Source organism: Vombatus ursinus, unplaced genomic scaffold, assembly GCF_900497805.2.
Source record: "Vombatus ursinus unplaced genomic scaffold, bare-nosed wombat genome assembly UNPS02014778.1, whole genome shotgun sequence".
Classification (NCBI taxonomy): Eukaryota; Metazoa; Chordata; class Mammalia; order Diprotodontia; family Vombatidae; genus Vombatus; species Vombatus ursinus.
The window spans coordinates 46,875,994-46,898,704 of NW_020954556.1; the positions used below are offsets into that span (position 1 = coordinate 46,875,994).

Below are 22,711 nucleotides of genomic sequence, written 5' to 3' on the forward strand. Positions count from 1 at the left end.
ACAGGGAGAGGACAGATGGCTCCATATGTACAGTAAGAGCAAGGTAGATTCCCAAAGGCCTCAACAACTCAACTCAAAGGGTAGTCAGTCATCGCTGGTCTAATGTCTACTTGGAAGGAAGTTTCTAGTGGAATGCCTGGGGGATCTGTCCTTGGAACTCTGTCATGTAATGTCTTTATCAATGACTTGGAAAAAGACGCAGATGATATGGCATGCTCATCAAATTTATAGAAGACCCAAAGCTGGGAGGGAGAGCTAACACATGGGGACAATGCAGTTCAGATCTGAGCAGGGTAAAGCATTAGACTGAATCCAATTGGGTGAAATTTAACAGGGATAAATAAATGCATTTTTCTACAGCTGGGTTCAAAACTTTGGTTTAGGGGCAGTTAGGTGGAGCAGTGGATAGAGTTCTGGCCCTGAAGTTAGGAGGACCTGAGTTCAAATCCGGCCTCAAACCAAACACTTGACACTTACTGTGTGACCCTCGGCAAGTCACTTAAACCCCAATTGCCTTAAAAAAAACAAAACAAAAACAAAACTTTGGTTTAAAAAAACAAAACAGGGGGCAGCTAGGTGGAACAATGGATACAGCACTGGCCCTGAAGTCAGGAGGACCTGAGTTCAAATTTGGCCTCAGACCAAACACTTGACACTTACTAGCTTTGTGACCCTGGGCAAGTCACTTAACCCCAATTGCCAAAAAATAAAATAAAATAAAATAATAATAATAATAATAAAACAAAAAAAAACTTTGGTTTTAAAAATATAAGACAAAGGAGCCATGAGTAGGCAGCAGATGAACTGAAAAAGATTTGTGGAATTTAGTAGACTGCAAGCTCAATTAGTCAACAATGTGACATAGCAATGGGATACAATGCAAAGACCTGTGTTTGAATCCAGACTCTGGGCCTTGGGAAAGTTAGTGAACTGAAGTGAAGTGAAGGCCTCAGTTGCCTCATCTACAAAACTGAACCAAGCTCCCTTCTAGCTCTAAAATCCAACAGCAGCCAAGAAAAAAACTAGTGTGATCTTGGGCTCTACTGAGAGGCATAACATCCAGAACAAGAAAAGCTAATGCCCTGCTGTACTTTGCCCAGGCCATGAATTCAGTTCTGGGCACCACATGTGAGGAAGGTCATTGATAAGTTAGAAATCATCCTGACACAGACGACCACGATGGGGAAGGACCCTAACAACATGCTGTTGGAGGATCAGCCAAAGGAAAGCTTGAAGGAGGGGAGGGAACATGATAGGCATCCTCAAATATTTGAAGGGCTGTTCAAGGATTAGAACTACACTCATCCTGCTTCACGGAGAAAGTAAAAGGGTAGATGTTAGAGACAGACTTTGACTGCATGTAAGGAAAAACTTTCTCACATCTGGAGTTATCCAAAAGTGGATTAGGATGCCCAGAAAGACCCTAAGTCCACTGGTGGTGCAGCTGTGAATTGGTCCAGCCATTCTAGAAAGCAATTTGGAACTCTTACCAAGAAGTGACTACACTGTGCTTACCCTTTGACCCAGTGTTGCAACTAACAGGCCTACACTCCAAAGAGATTGAGGAAAAGGATCCATCTGTACAAAAATAACAGCTCTTTCTACAGTAGAAAAGAACTGGAAACTAAAGGGATACCCATTAATTGGGGAAATGGCTGAACAAATTATGGTATTTGAATGTAATGGAATTTTAGTGTCCCATGACAAATGATGAAAGAGATGGATTCAGTGAAATCTGGAAGACTTGTATGAACTGATATAGAATGGGGTGAGCAAAACCAGGAGGACAACTTATATAACAGCAGCAGCATTGTAAAAACAAAAACAAAAACAAATTAAAGACATAAGAACTCTGATAAATGTAATGAACAACCATGATACCAGACAACCTATAATGAAACTCACCTCCTGATAGAGGACTACCCAGGAAACAGAATGAGACATTTTTTTGGACATGGCCACTGTGAGAATTTATTTTGTTTGATTATACATATTTGTTACAAGGGTTTTTCTTTTTTTTTTTTTCTTTCTTTTTTAAATGGAGGGGGAAGGAGGAAAAATATAATTAATTGAAAAAAATTAATCAAAAAAAAAAGACTCTCATTCACTAGGTCTTCAATGTGAAAGCTGAATGACCACTTGTTAAAGATGGGGTAGAAGGGATTCTCTTGTAAATACTTAGTTTGGACCAGGCCTCTGAAGTTCCTTCTAATTCAAAATCCATGAAGACTAAAGCCTAACATAAAAATCCAACTACTTGAGTCAATAACTATCAGTGAGCCTCCTGCCAAATGAGTCATTACCAGGATTTTAAAAATAGGAAAGAAAAAAATCTATATAATGTAGGGGATTGGAAAGAGACAGAAATCATAAGGAAGGTAGGCACGGCTCTCTATCCAGACAAAGAGAGAGAAGGAAGGAAAGGCGATGATGGCTCCCCCAGGGCTGTCTGTCTTCTGCCCTCCCCTTCTCCTCCTGGAGAAAGCCACAGAAATGTAGCCGCACCCTCTGGGCTGGGATGCAGAGCTGCCTCAGAAACCTGACTCTAGAGGGTAGGAGATGGCAGGAAATGAAACCACAGATGGCTAGAGCCGGGCCCTGCCCAAACCCAGGAAGAACTTGGCTCTCCTGGGGTTTGTCTTGGTTTGTGTTTGAAAAAGGCGACCTATTTATGGTACACACAAGACTTTTACCACCTACTCCCTTCCCTATGGGATTTTCGACAAGCCAAGGACAGTCTTCTGGTCCAGGGCCCAAGATTCAAGCACTGCCTAAGAGATCAGTGCCAAGCACGAGACTGACAGAATGCTGAAGATGAGAAGGTCTGGCTTCCTGCGCCTTGGCTTTCCTGACACTGCTGCTCACCTCAACACCCCTGCAGCGTCTCTTCTGCTTAGCCACCCACTTTAGGGAGAAATAATCAGATAAACTAATTTGTGCTGAGGAGTTAATTGGCTGAATACATCATCCCTCTCCACCCCCCACCCCAGCCCCAGCCTCAGCCTACCCTCCCAGAGAGATTCTGTATTTAAAGAGAGATGGTTGTCCCCCAAGATGTTTAACCCAAAGAATCAATTTCAAGAAATAACAAGCTGTAAGAAACCTTAGAGAACTTTTAGACTCTTTTTTTTTCCAGATGAGGAAACCGAGTCCCATAGAAGAGTCACGCAGGTTCTCCCTGCTGGGCCTCCTCCCGTCAGTGCCTTTCAGGTTGCCGGCTCTGGATCCGGTGATCCTGAGGCCTTGTCCTGTGCTTTCTGTGACTTTTAAGACTGCCTCAGGCAGCAGCGCAGGAGGCCAGGACTGCCAGGAAGTACGAGGCACTGCCATTTGTTTCCCAAGAGCAAAAGGGGCCTGGTCAGCAAGAGTCTGCCTCTTTTCCTCCAGTGGCTTCCTATCCAGGCAGGGGAGTTTACTTGCTTTTTAATTAACTTGGCACTTTCTTTTTGGGGCCGTGCTGACCCTGGCACAGTCTGAGACTGAAACCTGGGGCAGTCATAATTTCTTTCTTTTATTTTTCCCTTTTTTAAAAAATGAATCATCTTGCACAGATGGCCTCTTTTCCAAGAAGCCCCACCCAAAAGGCCTCAAGCTCTGAATACAGAGCCACTGAAGACTTGGAGAACCTGGCCTTCCGAGAGCCTGGCGTGCTCTGCGGGCATTCAGTCACAGGATGTTAGAGCGGGGAAGGGGCCCAGGGGATCATCCAAAACAGCCGCCTTGGACCTGCCACTCAAGGCCCGTACCGTGCAGTTCAGGTCTGAGACTCATGATGGGAAACATAAGAACATACAGGAAGGAGGCTAACCAGGGAATGAAGAAAGTCCACCTCATCAGAGCCAAAGCCACAGTGAATGAATGAATGGATGGATGGATGAAAAAGCACTTGCTATGTAACAAGCATGGCTAAGCCCTGGGATAAAAATAGAAAAAGTGAGGTGGTTCCTCCATCTCCCCTAATAGCTTACAAAGTCGTATAAATCTTTCCTTCACAACATCTTTGCATCAACCCTCTCTTCTCTACTCATATGGTGACCACCCTAATTCAAGTCCTCATCCCCCCCTTTTTTTTTTTTAAATATGAGGCCATTGGGATTAAGTGACTTGTCCAGAGTCACACAGCTAGTAAGTCATATGTCTGAGAACAGATTTGAACTCAGGTCCTTCTGACTCCAGGGTCAGTGCTTTATCTACTGCACCACCTAGCTGCCCCTCCTCATCCCCTCTTGAAACAAAGGGAGTCATGGAAGTCTGCCTAGAGATGGCTTACGAACCAAGCCTTGATGGAGGCCAAATACACAGTAACAGCCACGTTGTACGATGACTAATATTGATAGACTTAACCATTCTCAGCAATACAAGGATCTAAGACATCTCCAAAGGCCTCATGATGGAAAATGCTATCCACATCCAGAGAAAGAACTATGGGGTTTGAATGCAGACCAAAGTATACTATTTGCTATTTTTTTTCTTCTGGTGTGTTTTGTTTTCTCTTTCTGGTGGTTCCTCCTATTGATTTTAATTTCTACTTACAACATCACTAATGTGAAAATATGTTTTAATAGGAATGTATATGCATAGCCTATATCAGATTGCGCACCATCTTGGGGAGGGAGGTGGAGAGGAAGGGGGAGAAAAATTAAATCTCAAAAGCTTATGGAAGTGATTGTTGATAAATCAAAATAAATTAATAAAAAAATTAAATTAAAAAAAGAAAGGAGGCTGGGGGGGGGGTCAGAGTCAGGAGTGAGGAAGGGATGTGTTCTAGGCACAAGGGAATGGCCAGAGGCATGCCTAGTTCATGGAACAGTAAGCTGTCCAGTTTTTCCAAGACTTTCATAAGTTTTTATAAGACTTTGTAAGTCTTTTTTAATTTAGCTCTGAGGGACACAGTAGGTAGAGTGCTGGGCCTGGACACAGAAAGACCTGAGTTCAAATTCTGCCTCAGACACTTAATGGCCATGTGGCCCTGGACAAGTCATATAACCTCTGCCCCAACTATAAAATGGGGTTCATAATAGCATCTATCTCACAGGGTTGTTGTGAGGATCAAATGAGATAGTGTTTGCAAAAGCAGTGCCTGGGCACATAGGAAGTGCTCTATAAATGCTTTCCCAATCAACCTGCCATATAAATACATCTTCACAGAGCACAAGTCTGTTACTCCCCTGTTCAAACAACTTCAGTGGCCCCCTATTGCCCCTAGGACCAAATGCAAATTCCTCATGGGACATTTAGAGCCCCTCATGATCCAGACCCTAGCTACCTTTCCAAGCTCCCCGCCCACCGGCCCCCTTCATGTACTGCGCTCCAGCTAAACCAGACTGCTCGCTGTTCCTTGAACCAGGCTTCCCTCTGGCCATTCCTGCTGGCCTACAGCACGTCCCTTCCTCACCATTACCTACGTCCACAGGCTCTTAGGATCATCAATCTAGGGCTGGAAGAGGCCATTGAATCCAACCCTCCCATTTTACAGATGAGGAAACTGAGGGAAAAGTTAAATGAAATGCCCCAGGCCACACATTTACCAGAAAGTGTCCAAGGAGGGATTTAAGCCAGGTCTTCCCGACTCCAGGATTTTAAGGCTCAGTTCCACGACTCCCTTCAGTGAATGATCAAACATGTTATCCCGCCTACCCTCCTGGCCCCTGTTCTGCTCTGTCCTTCCATTCTCAGTGCCCAGCACGCTGCCTTACATGGTACTGCCAGATTAGACTGGGTGCTCAGGAGTCCTGCCCTGGCTACTGAAGTCTGGTAGTAGCTTGTCTCACCTCCAACAATAGGGGCCACGGTTCCCAATGTGGAATCTCCCGGTCAATCTGTGGTCTTAATGTTATCTGGAGGATTGAAGGGAAGGGACTTGCCCGGGGTCACGAGGCTATTGTTTGGCGGTGGCAGGTACTGAACCTGGCTCTTCCTGGCTCCTCTAACTCCTCCGCCAGCTGCCTCTCTCCTCACTTTGTAAAGCCCAACACTCAGGACTGAAAGACCAGGAAAGAATCCCAGCCAAAAGGCTCCACCAAGAATGCAGACAAGCTAAGAAGTGAACAGTCAGCTCACGTGGAGGCCGCAGATTCTGAGCCCGACCGAAGGAGAGGAGGGGAGGGGCGTGTTTGGGGATGAGCAGGAGGGAAGGCATCCCAGGTAAGGGAAACGGCATGCCTGACTGAACACATATTTCTAAACCAGAGAGACAGAACACCACTAGAGTTTCAAAGAGAGCTCCTCCTATGTCTACAGGTCCAAGAATTCTGTAACTTCAGACAGGACATGACTAAATTCTGGCCTGCTCTTATTCAATGCCCTTCCCCTTCCTGTCTTTTTAATTTTTTTCCAACTAAGCTGACTTAAAACACACACCATATATACACATACGCCATATACACATGTACAATATGTATGTATGCACGTATAAAGGCATGATGCTCTGTGACTTTCAGAAAAGCATGTCACCTCTCTGCTATAGGGACTGGACTAAAAGCAAGGTTTCTTAACCTGAAGTCCATGGGCTTATTTTCGTAATATTTTGATAACTGCATTTCAATATAATTGGTTTCTTCTGTAATCCTGTGTATTTTATTTAATGCATTTACAAACATTCCCAGGAGGGGTGCTACAGGGATCCATGAAACAGAAAAGGTTCAGACCCCCTGGCTCAGAGGGTCTAAGTCTCCTTCCAACTGAGTAGGCGAGGATTCTCATGGCTTCCAAGATTCCCTGCAACTCTAAAACACTACGACTCCAACAGCCCGAGAGTAGAGGTGAGCGTGCTGCTGTCACGCAAACAGAGCATGCTCCCCCAGTGGAATACATTTCAAACACTGTGCCCTGCTGGCTCTGTGACAGAGGCTCCCAAAAGCAGTAGAAAGAACTGCTGATTGAGAAACTGTCACTAACTAGCTCTGAGACCCCAGAGGAGAAATCTGACCAGCCCGAGCCTCCATTTCCCCTTCTGTAAAGTAGGGACAATGATATTTGCATTACCCACTTCCACAGGCTCTTCAGATCATCAATTTAGGGCTGGAAGGAACTTTAGAGGTCATCGAATCCAACCCTCCCATTTTACAGATGAGGAAACTGAGGAAGAAGTTAAATGAAATGCTCCAGGCCACACATTACCTAGTAAAAGTGTTCAAAGGGGGGATTTAAGCCAGGTCTTCTTGACTCCAGGATTTTATCCACCATGGGTTGCTGGAAGGAAAGTGGAAAGCCATAAGAGGCTATAACAATGGGAGCTACCTCCCCCTAGTCTGAACTCCTGCTGCTCTCCAGAGTCTGCACCCCACACATTTGAAAAAGACTTAAGACTTTCAAAAATCAACTGCTTTTGAGATGTTTTATGGGCAAGTCTTGCCTCTTCAACTGGACTACAAGTTCCTCAGGGCAGAGGTGCATAACCAGCAGAGCACACAACTCAAGACCAGGTAGGCATTCAGTGAAGATTCCCTGAAAGAGTGGCCAAATAAAAGAATAGGCCACACCTAATCACAATATGCTGTTCAGTCAATTCTGTTATGTCCATCTCTGTGACCCTGTGGACCATACAGTCCATGGGGTTTCTTGGCAAGGACACTGGAGTGGTTCACCTTTTCCTTCTCCAGTGGATTAAGGCAAACAGAAGTTAAGTGACTTGCCCAAGGTCACACAGCTAGTAGGTATCTGAGACCACATTTGAACTGGGGTCCTCCTGACTCCAGGCCCAGAGTTCCATCCACCGAGCCACCTAGGTGCCTCCTAATCATACACATACACAGGCCCTATTGACACCACAACCATCCCTGCCACCAGGTAGGCAAAAACTAGTCTTTCTTTTCCCCAAAAATTCTCCATCCTTATTTACTGGCCAGGAAATTCAGAAGCTGATTTAGAGAAAACAGCTATACACTCCACCTCCACTCCTCTCTCCACTCCGTAAAGTAAACAGGCAACACCCTAATGAGAAGGCGGCCAAAATAAACAGCTAATTCCAGCCATAGCAGGCCTGAAAAAAAAAAAATGCACCCCTGGGTCCTGGAGACTCAGTTCCTTTTTTAAGAAGCCAACTATTCAGTGCTCAGTCCCTTGGGAAATAGTTCAGGCTGCCAGTGGGAAAGGACAAAAGATATCTGGTGGGAAAAGAAACGTCTTACAATAATAATTCTTGACTGCTGATAATGCCCCTCTACTTTCCAAAGTTCTTTCAAATCCATTTATTCTCTGAACTTGGAATTGTTATTTTTTCCAGAGGCCCTCCATCCAACCTCACACGTTCATCCAGCCAACGAGCCACATCTTTCCCTGGCATTGGTGGGCCCTGGGTCCAGGTCATGAGAGAAGCCTCAGGCAGTCAACGTTGCCAGGCAGGATCACAAAACATGATTCCCTGCTCTCAACGAGTTCACAGTCCAGCTAGGGAGGCAAAGGCAAGGCGCGTGAAGCCCATGTTTCCAGAGCGGCACGGCTCCTGAGAGGTCAGATCAAACAGAACAGTGCAGCTCTAATGAGGAGAGTCATCCTGGGCTGGGAAAATCACCTATCCTATTTTCTCCACGCTGAACAAGCATCTCGGAGCTCAAAGCAAAGCAGACCTCGGGAGAGCCAAGGTGCCCATCTGCAATTATTCTCTGACAAAGGGGAGAAACGAGGTTTGGTTTTGAGCAGAAAAATTCCCCTTGATATGAAGCAGAGAAACATCTTACTAGATGGTAAGCTAACTGAGGGCACACCATTCTCCCATGCCTGAAATAAATTTTCTTTCCCCAAATCTTCTCTGGTTAAAGCCCTTCCCTTCCATCAAAGCCCAACTCAGGTATAACATCCTACTTCGAAAAGCCCTTCTTTGCTCCCTCCTCCTTCCCCTCACACACACCTAAGATGAAAATGATTTTTTTTCCCCATCAAATTTCACTCTCACTTGTATCAAAGGGATCGATGTATTTACATGGACCAAAGCTCTAGAGATGGAAGAAACTTCACAAGTGGTTTAATCAAACCCCTTCATTTTACTCTGGAAAGCTGGTGCTTGCCCTAGGAGCCCCTGAGGTGGAATTTGAATTCAGGCCCTCTGACTTCAGGGCCAGGACTCGTTCCATCGTACCACATTTTTTGTCTGCCCTCCCTAACTGGGCACCACTAGAAGGAGAGCTCCCTGACAACAAGGTCTGTGTCATATCTCCTTTTGTATCCCTAGTGCCTAGCAGTCATTTAACAGATGTTTTTTGACAGGCGGAGGCCACGCTCATTATTCCTGACACTCGCTGCCTTACCTTGCCCTCCAGGTGTCCCAGAGGTCCCCTGTCTATGAGTATCCCACCCATCCTTCAAAGCTCATCTGAGATACCGCCTCCTCCACAAAGCCCTAACAAAACTCCCTCTCCCTCCAAACTCCAGGAATATTTATACCCTGTACATAATTAACTCCTAGGATATACGTTCTAGCCTCCTGCTATCATTTCGTTTTGTTTCACGCGTGGTCCCGTCTCCCTAATTAGACGGCTAGTTCCATGGAGCACAATGAAAAGAATGCTGGTCGAGGAATCGACAAAGTGGGATTTGGGAGTGCCACCTGTGGGACCTTGAACAAGGTCCTGCATCTCTGAGCTTCCGCCCCTCCTTCGTGGGGACAGGTCAGGAAGCAGCAAACAGAAGGGCATCATTATGCTAATGGACAGCCTGACTCCTGGGAACAGAGCTGGCTGGCTTAGGATCCAGCCCCTATTAGGGAAACCACGTGGCTAATGTAATTCAACGGAGCAGGCACAGCACAATGGACAGAGCACTGAATTTGGCCCTGCTCCTTACCAAAGGTGTGACCTTCCCTGGACTTCACTCTAGCAGCTGGGTGACACAGTGGCCCGAGTGCTGAATGACCTGGAGTCAAAGAAGACCTGAACTCAAATCCAGTCTCAGACACTTAATGAGCTGGGTAGTCCTGGGCAAGTCATTTAACTGCCTTCTGTCTCAGTTTCCATGTCGGTAAAATGGGGATAATAATAGCACCTACCTCCTAGGCTTGTAATTTGAGATACATGAGATAATATTTGCAATATTGGTAAGAAAGTACTTTGAGAAAGCTTTAAAGCTAGCTATTAGTTTCTTCTACAGCAAAATGAGGGAAATGGATTAGTTGATCTCAGGCCCCTTGTAGCTCTAAATCCCTAAGAATCTAGGTGATTTTTGAATGTTTATTGTCAGTTCATTATAATCAAAAAGTACACATTGAGCAACTGCTCCATGCAAGGCATCTGGGACCTCGCCTGCCACACAGCAGGCACTCAGTAAATGCTCACTGAATCGAATGCTTTCTATTAGATGGCATTCTAAGGGGAATTCTAAGAAGTGTAAGACACAAAGCGTCATAGTTCTGAATTCATTTCAGCAAACACCACCACAGCATGGCTCTACAGGTCAAAGGAGTAGCGGTCCTGACAACAGTGCCTGAGCTCATTGGGGTGAGTCACCAATGGCCTCGTGGGAGAGGCAGGGATGGGAGCTGAGCCCTGAAGAAGGACAGGACTTGGCTGGAGACAAGCAGGGGAAACAGGGGGAGTCAAGGTAAGAAATCAAGAAATCCTTTCTCTAATTGATTCTTTGTCCCACTCACAAGTGTGGTTCCAAACTTTCTCTTCTCTCTTGAAACCTCCCCACGGCTTTCCTTCATAATTTAACGAGACAAAGAGGCCATTCCCCCAAAGCTCCCTCATCTCACAGCCCCTTGTCATCACCCCCCTCACTCCCCATTATGTCCCTCCCTTGACTCCAGCGTCTGATGAAGTGGTGGCCCTTCCCACCCTCTACCCAAACCCTTGGATTCCATCCATCCCTTTCTGTCTTCTCCAGAAGATCATCCTCTCATCTTCACCCTCTCCCTATTTACTGGTTTCTTTCCTCCTGCCTGACACCCCTGAAACAACCAGAAAGTTTATGACAGCGAAAGGAAGACCACCACCACCTCGCATTAAGCAATCTGTCCAGCTTTTCAGACAGCAGTCAAACTAGATCACCTGCTGGTCCCTAAGTACAGTCCGACATCCACCCCTTGACTTCTACTGTTTCTTGTGCCTGGAAGGTCCTCCTTCCACCCCTACCATCTGCACTTCCTCCGAAGCCCAGCATAAATGTCACCCACTCCATGACGTGTTCCCAGGTCACCAGACCATAGATTTAGAGCTGAAAGAGAGCTCAGGCCTTCACTTTACCCACCCCACATCCAGCTAGGAATGATTTCTCCTTTTTCTGTTCTCGTAGTACTTAACACACATCTTATGCATTGACCATACTCTATTATCCTAATTTACATTACTGCTATTTGAATAAATGGCAGATATCCTTCTGTACTAGCTGACAAACTCCATGACTCAGAATTGTTTTACACATTGATTCCTGATCGTGTGTCTGACACACCCAAAGAATCGAATGGCCTACCCAGCCAAGCACTACAGGTCCACTGATCTGCAAATGTAATTAGTGTTCAGAGAGCTTTCTTCACAAGTATCAGCTACAGGCAATGGCAGTTGGAATACTAGTCTCCTCATCTGTAAAGCAGGGATAACTCAGAGAGGCAGTGACCTGCCCATTCACATGACTACAAGTGTCAGGGTCAGGGCTTCCAACTCCAAAGCCGTGGAAACCTTGCCTCTGAAAGAAGGAGCCATTCAGTGGCAGGCAGAATATCAGGGCCTGTCCTGGTATCTCAGTCTGCTACCTTGTGAAACCATCAGCAAGTCACTTTAGTTTTCAGTTTGTACATCTACAAAATGGGAACTACCTACCTCACACAGCAGGGTGAGGAAAAAACTCCAGAAACCTTGGACTCCAATATAAATGTGAGCTATTAGTATCAATAATTAATCATTAACAAACAGCTGAAAAAGTATAGTGAGGTGGGGAAAAAGAGACATCTCCAGCCTGGGTTCTCTAAGGGTTTTTTACTCTTGGGAAAAATATTTTCCTCCTCTCTGGACATCTTGAGCTGTTGATACATTTGGGCTAAAGTAGTGTCTCTCCCATTTAGGTATTGGAAGAAGAAACAGATGGATCCAAATTCTTTTTTTTGGGGGGGGGGGTGAAGCATTGGGGTTAAGTGACTTGCCCAGGGTCACACAGCTAGTAAGTGTCACGTGTCTGAGGCCAGATTTGAACTCAGGTCCTCCTGACTCAAGGCTGGAGTTCTATCCACTGTGCCACTTAGCTGCCCCTGGATCCAAATTCTTATGGCTCTATCTATACCCATCCTCAATGTACCTGCTGGTAGCTCCCCAGGCTGCCCAGCTACTGAAATAGACAAGAACTATCTCCAATAAAAACTACAAAAAAGTTTCCCCTTCCCCTTCCCTGATAGCTTTCAGAATGCTATCCCCAACAACCCTGGGAAGTAGGTGGTACAAAAATACCTGGCCTCATTTTACACAAAACAAAGAGAAATGCAGCGGGTTCCCCATAGACACACATCAGGAGGCAACAGAGCTGGGCTGGATCATAGACAGTGTGGTACAGTGGGAAAGAGCACTCCCATTTGAAGGCAAAGGACTCAAATCCTGCCTCTGTCATTAACTACTTGTGTGACCTTGGGCAAATAGATCAAGTCTCTGGGCCTCAGTTTCCTCATCTGTAATATAAGAAGGTTGGACTAGACCTCTCAGGGCTCCTCTTTCAGGCCTACATCTGTCATCTCTAACCTTTGACCCAGGCCTTCTGAATCCTCCGTGTTCTTTCCACTGTCCTACTGGACCCACCAGGGCTAATCTGGAAGCCCATAAGCCTGGGAATGGGCGGCCCACCCAGGGAAGGGATAGAAGAGCACATGGAAGGGCTTTCTCTTTCTTACTTCCCATGTTAAAAAGAAAGACATCTGCTCCACAGCCAGAAATTCCATGATGGGGCTCCATTCTATAAGCTGAAAAAGCATCCTCTTAAAAATAAAAGCATCCCTAAGAAAGATGAACATATTGAGTCAGTTAAAACTGATTCACAATAACGCATGAAAGAACTCTTGAGCTTTTCTCTTCCCTGATATCGAGCTGAAAAGCCCAGGTTGGGAAGACAAAGGCCTTTTGAACAAGAGTGGCATTCAAGCTCTACTGTGCAAGGACAAGCCTTGGGAATGAAAACTGTAGTGGGGTTCTCTGGATATCCATGTGGGCAAACAGGAAGGTCTGGGAGTTCTCACAGGGCAGGCGAGGAGGCATCAGCAGTAAGTTACCTTAGCTGGGAGGTAGCTGAAAGGGAACACCTAGATTTGAGGCCCAGTTCTGACCCCTACAACTGGCCAGACAGAGCAGGGGCAAGTCTCTTAATGGTTCATGCAGAGTGTGGTTAATACTTACCCTATTGACTCTCACAGGGTTGTTTCTGGAACCAGAAAGTGCCCATAAGTTGGTTTATATACTATAAAATTCTAAAGGCATGCCAGCTCCTGTGACAGGCCTATTTTAGACTCTGCCTGATGACCATATTTCTCAAGATAGCCAGAGGTTTAAGCGTGCCTAAGTCAGCAGTTCTTGGGTAAGGAAAATGAAACGAAAACTGGGAAACTGTCTACAACTCCCAACCCCAGCGATCCTGGAGTTAGGAAGAACTGAGTTCCAATTTGACATCAGACACTTATAGTTACATAACCATGGGCAAGTTATTTTCTTCTCTTTGCCTCCGTTTTCTCATATGTAAGAAGAGGATAATAACAGCATTTATCTCCCAGGATTATTGTGAGGCTCAAATGAAATAATAATTGCAAAGTGCTTAGCACAGTGTCTGGCATATAACAAACACTATATAAATGTTAGCTATTGAAATAATTATCATTTTGGTTATTATCCTGGAAAACCAAGAGTGGGACAACCTATAAAAAGCTGTCATCTTTTATCACATCATTCCTTAAGAGTACGCCCAGTGTCCAAAATTCCCCAAAGGATTCTAGATACTCAGAGGTCATCTGGTCAAGTGACTTGCCGAGGTTGGTCAAGAAGTCTCTGTAGGACTCACAGCCCTCCACTTCCACTCAGTTTCCTGATCTGCAAAACGTGAGTTAACACTGCCTACTCTACAAGGTTGTTGTGAGGATCAAATAAGGTAATATACATAAAGCCATTTACAAACCTTACAACACCATTCCATAAATCATCATAATCACTGATTACAGACTGTAAAGTCGGGGCCGAATCCAACCTGTTTCCCACTATATCTCTTGAATATAACTTGAATATAATATAACACCCATAGGGATATACAAGAGGAAGAGGGAGGTCCCGGGCCCAGCTCTACCACCCGATTCCTATGCTGCTTCGGCAATAAACCTAACCATTTTCCAGACTAAAATGCCTTGGGCCAGGTCACCGGCCCTTGAGCTTACTGGCACCTGTGCTCAGCCCCAGGTATTTGTGGTGGAGTCCAGTCCTCATTTCTTAGTTTTCTGACATAATGGGTGCTCAATATTTTTAAAGCAATGGATGGTATACCAACTTGGCAGTTTCAAACATATGAACAGTTAGCATTTAAATAGTACTTTAAGGCTTGGCATTTTGTTGTGTCGTTTTTCAGCTGTGTTTGACTCTTCGTGGTCCCATGTGGAGTTTTCCTGGTAAAGATACTGAAGTGGTTTGCCACTTCCTTCTCCAGCTCATTGTACAGATGAGGAAACTGAGGCAAACAGGGTTAGGTGACTTGCCCAGGGTGTCACAGCTAATAAGTGTCTGAGGTCACATTAGAACTCAGAAAAATGAATCTTCCTGCCTTCCTGGCACTCTATCTACTGAACCACCTAGCTGCCTAAGGCTTGCAAAGCACCTTACAAATATCTCATTTTATCCCCTCTACAACCCCTCTAGTGCTAGCGTCTTCCTTCTGCGAATTATCTCCAATTTATCCCGTCTATATCTCGTTTGTAATAGTTGGTGTCTCCCCCGTTAGAACATAAGCTTCATGAGAGCAAGGCCTGTCTTTGATGTTTCCTTGTATCTCCAACACTTATCACAGTGCCTGGGACATAATAGGTACTTAATAAATGCTTGACGACATGCACGGATTTTCTCTGACTATCCCCCATGCCTGGAACTCTCTCCCAATGGTTTTCTTTAAGTATCAGCTAACGTCCTACCTTTTTCAAGAAGCCTCTTTCCAGGGCTCCCTGATCTTAGTGACTTCGCTCTAAGATTACATCCAAGTTACCCCATATATATATCTTGTCTGTCAATGGCCATTTGAACATTTTCTCTCCCGTTAGATTGTAAACCCTTTGAGAGCAGAGACTGCTGTTTGTTTCTGTTTGGTCTTGTTTCCCTTTCTTTGTATTCCCAATGCTTAGCACAATGCCTGCCACCTAGCAGAAGCTTAATCAATGCTTGTTGACTTGACCCTGGGAGGAAGTACTATTATTATCCCCATTTTACAGATGACAAACTGAGGTAAAAAGAGATTAAGTGACTTGCCCAGGGTTACACAGCTGGTGTCTAACACTGGATTTGAACTCAGTTGGCCCCAAGCTCTATCCACTGCACCACCTAGCTGCCTCAAACACGACAGTCTTGTCTCCCCATTTAGAGAGTACATCTAGAGGTCTAAGACAACTTCATAGACTCAGAATCTTGGCTTTGGAAGGAAATTCAGAGGCCTTCTGAAAAACACTCTTCTCTGTGACTTCCTGGACAAGTGGTCATGTGGCCTATTTGTCCTATCTAGAGACAGCATTAGGAAGCTTTTTGTCTCACAGGCCTCTTTGGTGATCCCTTCTCAGAACCAAGTCTGTAAAGGCATAAAATAAAATGTACAGGATTACACAGCTAACCCTCAATTTCTATCAAGCCTAAATCTGACCCTAGTTCTGCCCTCTGGGGTCAAACAGAGGAATAGTTCTTTATTTCTCACCGGTACCTAGGCCCAAGTCGGATACACCATTAAGTATTCAGTATATATCTGCTTGACCAGTAACTAAATCATAGCAGGGAGAGGTAGGTGCCCCTTGGTTTCACCTCCCCCACAGAGAAATATTCTCCTAATATGATCTGGGAAATTGCAAGGGAGAGTATTTAGTAATTTCACACAGCTTCCTTCTATAGATCTTGCCCATAAAGTGGTTTTTAAAAACTTCACCCACAGTCAGTCAATCAACAAGTATTTATTAAGCAACTGCTAAGCACCACACTACCCTGAGGTAGGGTAATACAAAGAATGAAACAATCCCTGCTTGCAAAAGGCTTACATCCTCAAGAGGGAGAAAACAAGGACATACAGAAACACAGACAGCATAAACGTAAGTGAATAAATACAAATATACACAGGGTAGTGAAATACAAGTTAGTCTGGAAGAGCATGCATGAGTCATGAGAGGATGAGATCAAGAAAGGATTGGTGCAGCTGGTGACGCTGAGAGGAGAGGGGTGCTATGGGATGCACAGAAGGAGAGCGCATGGCCAGGCATGGGGGTCAGCTGCTGCAAAGGCCCAGATAGTGGGGATGGAGTGCAGTTGCAGGAAAAGAAGGGACAACCATGGAGGCCAGAAAGGTAAGTTAAGGCTAAGGTGTATACAGGCTTGAAAAAGCCAAACAGAAGAGTTTACATTTGATCCTAGAATTAAGAGAAAGCTGCAAGAGCTGGTTGAGTAAGGGAGTCACATGGCCAGATCTGTCCTTAATTCCTCTAGCAGCCGTGTGCATAGGATGGACCCAAGTGGGGAAAGCCAGGAGGAGGCTGTTGCAATGATCTAGGCAAGAGGTGGCAAGGGCCAAAACAAAGGTGAGGAGAGGAGAAAAGGAACTGGATGGAACAGATGTGGTGAAGGTAGAAATGGCAACACTGGCATGGTTGGGGGGGACTGAAGGAAGAGAGAGGCAGGAGCCGAGGAGGCGCCAAGATTGTGACCCCAAGATCCTGGGAAGGTGAGGGCGCCAAGTATGGAAGAAGGGAAGGCTGAGGGAGGAGGATAATGAGTTTCACTTCAGACACAGTCAAACAACCCCCTCATCTAGAAGACAATCCTCAGGGCCCAGCAGGTGACCTGGAAGCAGCTGGCCCCAGATGCAGGCTCCTGCTGGGTCATGGGGCAGAGGCAACATGTAGTTGGGTGGAGGGGGAGAAATCAATGGTCCTAGCCTCCTAAGACTTGGATCTGGGCCTCCCTCCAGCTGGTTCCCTGCTTCGTGACCCTAGCACATGGCTTACCCTCTCAGAGCCTCAGTTAGCTCATCTATAAAAGGGGAATGACAACCCTTGTACGGCTTGCCTCCAAAGAATATTGTGAGAAAAGTGCTTTGTAAGCTTAACATGGTTAAGGATATGGAAGTCTGTGATGCTTCTCTGCTTCTCTGCTGCTAGGAGGTAAGGGAGGGACGAGGAACTGGCCTGATTTCCCCAGATCATGACTGGACCTGACTCATCTCCTAAGAGACAAAGAGGTCATCTAAGCCCAGCCTCTGCCTCCAAGCAAAGCCAAAGCGTGACCCACATCAGGCAAAGGGCTCTGAACCCAATCATAAATCCCTTTTGCCATAGTGGGTACAAGACACTGAGAGACAGATAGAGGCTAACCTACAGGGTATGAGGAAGACAGAATGTGTTCTTTGATTACTCCCCCAAAAGACTAAACACTGAGGGTCAGAGACACCTGTGATTCCAGACAGAAGCTCCATCAGTATCCAGTCTACACCCAAGGTATAGAAAGCTTATGGCTCCTACAATCCCTTGGGGGCCATTCTGTACTTGTGGTCAGCATCTGGCTCTCCCTAGCCACTATTGATATGCGACTCTTCCCATTTACATTAGTCAGAGCCAAATGTAATCGGTGAGGGGAAATGCCACACTCCCCTTCCCCCCACCCCCCCCAAAAACAATACTGGAATGAAACCTCACTTAAGCAGAATGCTCAGGATACCAGCTACTCTGATTAACACAAGTCTTGGCTCTGTTACTAACTAGTTATGTTACCTTGAGCAAACCAATCTCCTCCAAGTCCTCTCTCCCCCACCCCCTCCCAAATATTAATCTAGTTGTGCACCCCCAAAAGAGTTTCTTTCTGGCCTGTTAGATGGGGCTAATGAATGAAGCTAGTTAGCAGACAGGAGCCTCTCCATCAAAAGCAACAAGGTATGCAGGAAATACCAGTGTCAACAGAAGTCAGGACACCTGGGTTTTAGTTCTGACTGTTACTAATCATCTCACTGACCTGATGCAAATTACATTTTTCTGAGTCTCTCCCTTCCGTCAATCAACCAATCAACAAGCATTTACTAAGTACCTATTGTGTGCCAGGCCCCAGAGATACAAATAAGGGGAATGATACCATTCCACTGGTAAGGAGCTGACATTCTAATAGAGGAGACACAGATGAGCCCATCCAGAACAAAGATACAGAGAACAAATACAAACAAAGTTGGGTGGGGGCTTAAGGTAAAGGATCAGGAAAAAGTTCACACAGAACAGAGGTGTCAAACATGTGGCCTGATGCTTCCTCAACACTCCCAAATGTGGCCAGACTCAGATTAAAATGTAATTGGGGAGGGGCAGCTAAGTGGCACAGTGGATACCAGCACCAGCCCCGGAGTCAGGAGGACCTGAGTTCAAATCCGACCTCAGACACATAACACTAGCTGCATGACCCTGGGCAAGTCACTTAACCCCACTGCCTAACCAAAAAAAAAAAAATGTAATTGGGGATGGAAGCATACTAATTGCTCTTTTTTTTCTTCTGTTTTGTTTTGTTTCCTCTTTCTTGTGGCTCTTCCTATTGGTTCCAATTCTTCCTTACAATACGATTAATGTGAAAATGTGTTTAATAGGAATGTATATGTAGAGCCTATGTCAGATTTCACACCATCCTGGGGAGGGGAAGGGGAGAAAAATTTAAAACTGAAAAGTATATGGAAGTGATTGCTGAAAACTAAAAATATATTAATAAAAAATGTAATTAGGAAGTCATAAACTGGATAACTATCACAGAGATATATAATACATACTCAATATGTAAAATATAAGTGTATATAAAAATATAACAAATTGGTAATGTAATATGTGGTTTTCTAAGGATCCTCAGGTACGGCTTAGTGGCCCATTTCTCTTTGCATTTGATGCCAGAGATATAGAAAGAGCACGGGGTAGCATCCTGAAGGAAGAAAGGCAGTATCTGAGGTGGACGTGAGGAGGAAGGGCACTCCAGGCACAGGGGTGAGTAATGCAAAGCCCACAAGGAGGGAGATGCAGCGTCCTAAGTGAGGAACCGAGAAGGGGCCAATTTTAGTGATCCCAGGGCATGGGGGGGGGGGCAGCGTCCAGTGAGGCTGGGGCACCAAACTGTGATGAGTATTATAAAACCTAAACCGAGAAGTGTGCCTTTACTCTTGAAGGTAGGAAGGAGCCACTGAGCTGGGGAATCACATGATCAGATACGTGCTTAAGCAAAATCACTTTGGGGAGAGACTTGAAGCCAGGAAGCCCAACGGGGAGGCCTTGGCTCCGTGAGAAGAGGGGAAGGGTCAGATGCAAGAAACGTGGGGAAAGAAATGGCAAGGGAGAGTGAGGAGCTGAGAACAGCAGCAAGGGACCAGTCTGGAAGAATGGCCGTGCCTTTGATCGAAACAGTGAAGTTTGGAAGACAGAAGGGTTTAGAGGAAAAGATAACTCAGCTCCGTTTTGGATACGCTTTGTTTGTCCAGTCGTCTTTGGGTCATCCAGTTTGACAGCATCCAACAGGCAAGTGGTAATGTGGAACCGGATGTATACATCTGAGTCATCTGCACGGAGATGATTGCTAAAATCACGAGATTGGATGAAGTCACCAAGAGAGTGTCGAGAGAAAGAAAGAGGAGACAGCAAAGAACAGAGCTGGAGGGCATACCCAAAGCAAGGGAGGGCAGTCCAACGACGAGCCAGCAAAGAAGGCTGAGCAATGGTTAGATAGGGAGGAGGAGGATCGGGAGACAGCAGGAGCAGCAAAACCCTGAGAAGAAAGAATCCTATAGAACAAGATGGGTTCACGGCGTCAAAGCAGCAGAGGTCGAGAAGGATTAGAAGTAGTAAGGAAGGAATGCAGCCCACACAGTTTTCTTGGCTAACTTTCCTAGGCTCAGCGCCCCATTGAGCTCCTCTTCTGACCTGATGAGGTCTAAAAGCAAATCTCCCCTGCTCCCTGAGGCAGTGCATGAGTGGGCGGCCCAGGACCTCAGGCCCACAAGACTCATACACAGCCCTGAGATCATCAACATGCAGACCAGCACAGGCTCACTAGGAAGCCGGCAAATACATTTACACACGTGAGCACACAGACGAGGGCAAAGCCAAGCATGCCAAATGACACAGAGCACAGAGTGAACAGGAAAGAGAAAGGCCAAAGTGCCATGCAGTAGGGTGAGGGGGCAGAGCAGGGTAGGGCACACCCCCACACTACAGAGAATACAGGCGGCCCCTGTCTCCTTACCTACCCAGCAGCATCTCTGACCATCAGAGTTCTCAAACCCCTAACAACATGGTGGCCTGCTGAAAAGAGCAGAAAGCAGTAGACAAATAGCAATATATATTGGGCCATATTTACGAAAAAGAACCAAAAAACAAACTCAACAAGAGATTACAGTTTTTTTCTCCAGTGACAGATGAACTGTATTCCCAAATGCACACATGCGCACAAATATGTGTACGCGCGCGCGCACACACACACACACACACACACACACACACAATCCATCATGTCCAGGAGCTGTGGTTGCCNTGCACAAATATGTGTACGCGCGCGCACACACACACACACACACACACACACACACACACACACACACAATCCATCATGTCCAGGAGCTGTGGTTGCCAGATGGTAGCAATGCCACAATATGCCCACACCCCCAAATGAAACATGCCCAGACCAGCCTGGGAACATCCTGGAACAGGGCTCAGAAAGTAAGAGGAGGAACAAGTAAAGGCAGAAGTCCACTTGGACAGGACCGTCTTCAGTCTGCAACATGTTCATTCTCAGTTCTACTGCAGGACACTCCTTCTGTTAGGGTCACCAGCTAAGGCACGGCGTCCCGTCAGTTCAGAGGCTACTCTTCCCCCCAGCCCCAGCCCTGATCCCAGGCAGAGGTAGGAGAGACTCCCAGGGTTTTAGGTGGGTAAGCCCTGTTCTAAGGGTAGACAGAAGTCACATGCTAAAAGGACAGCAGCGGCGAGGCAAAGAACAGCTGAAGAGATCTGGGTGACAAGATCCAGTGCAGGCTCTGCCTACCACACAGATCCCTGCCAAGGCACCAACAGCCACTGCCACCTGTTTACATGGCATAAACAGGCGAGACGTGATGGTCTGAAGGAAAAGCGCCTGGACAGCTGGGTGTCAGGAGACGTATTGAGATTTTCTACAAATTCACTGAAAAATCTTGGGCAATGAACTTCATCTGCCTGGGACCCAGTTTGCAACCTAAAAAATTAGAAGGATAATTCATATCTACAGCAATACCTAAAATGATATAATAGATGGGCAAACAAGTTACCATATAAAGTGGTTTATAATGATCCCTTTTATTTAAGTCATGAGCTGAGAGATAGAAAACAGAAAGAGGGGAGGGGAAAGAGAGGGAGGAGGTTGGGGGGAAGGGGAGGAGAAAGTAGAAAAGAGAGGAGATAGGGAGAGGGGAGAGAAAGAAAAAGGGAGAGAGGAAGAGAGAGGGAGAGGGAGGGGTAGGGAGAGACAGAGGGCAGAGAGAGAAGCAGGTGCAGGCCTGGGGTCACTGGAACCACCCTAGTTAGAGGATGCTTTTTATGTTTCTCAGGCCACCACTGCCACTGATACCTAATCCACAGGCTCCTCCTGGCCCAGACTCTAACCAGGCATGCAAAAGCAGGGCAAAGATGAGGCTGGCAGAGTAGTTTAGAGGATTTTTCCCTAGGTGGCACGTAGATAGAGTGCTGGGCCTACAGTTAGGAAGACTTCTCTTTCCGAGTTCAAATCTGGCCTCAGACATTTACTAGGTATATGACCCTGGGCAAGTTATTTAACCCCGTTTGCCTCAGTTTCTTCTATCTCTGAAATGAGCTGGAGAAAGAAATAGCAAACCACTACAGTATCTTTTGCTAAGAAAACCCCAAATGGAGTCACAAAGAGTTGGACACGACTGGAACAACAACAAAAATGTTTCATGAATTCCAACCCATCTTTCAAGGCTCAGCTCCTGCTCTGCCTTTTCCATAAAGTCCTCCTGGACCACAGTGATGTCAATTATCTCTAGACTATGGCTTGCATTGCCAGGAGTCCCCCACTGACAGAACTACACAAGGCAGCAGGCGGTTTCTCTCTATGTACCTACATATGCCTGGCCTCGTTCTATGACGAGGTTCTAAAAGTAGCTCCTGGATGTGAGAGATCACCATCTCGTGCTTCTCAGGAACCTCCCCAGGATGTTCAACTATTTGCTGTGAGTGTTCCAGCAGACAAACTATAGTGGCTAACCTTAAATTTGAATAGCACACTTTTCAAACTCTCTCAAAAATACTACTTTCACTTGTATGGACCGATGCTGAGTGAAGTGAGCAGAACCGGGAAAACAGCGTACAGAGAAACAGCCACGTTGTGCCATGACTGACTTTGATAGACTTAGCCCTTCTCAGCAATGCAAGGATCTAAGACATCTCCAGAAGTCTCATGATGGAAAAAGCTATCCAGATCCAGAGAAAGAACCATGGAGTTTGAATGCAGATCGAAGCAGACTATTTGCTATTTTTTTCCTTCTGTTTTGTTTTGTTTTCTCTTTCTGGTGGTTCCTCCTA

The 22,711-nt window shown here is 45.9% G+C and overlaps 1 protein-coding gene across 1 annotated transcript in view; it reads right to left on the reverse strand.

Annotated features, from left to right (window-relative positions):
* Positions 1–22,711, reverse strand: part of TTC7A (tetratricopeptide repeat domain 7A) — a 202,809-nt gene that overhangs the window by 154,181 nt on the left and 25,917 nt on the right. The window lies entirely within an intron of this gene.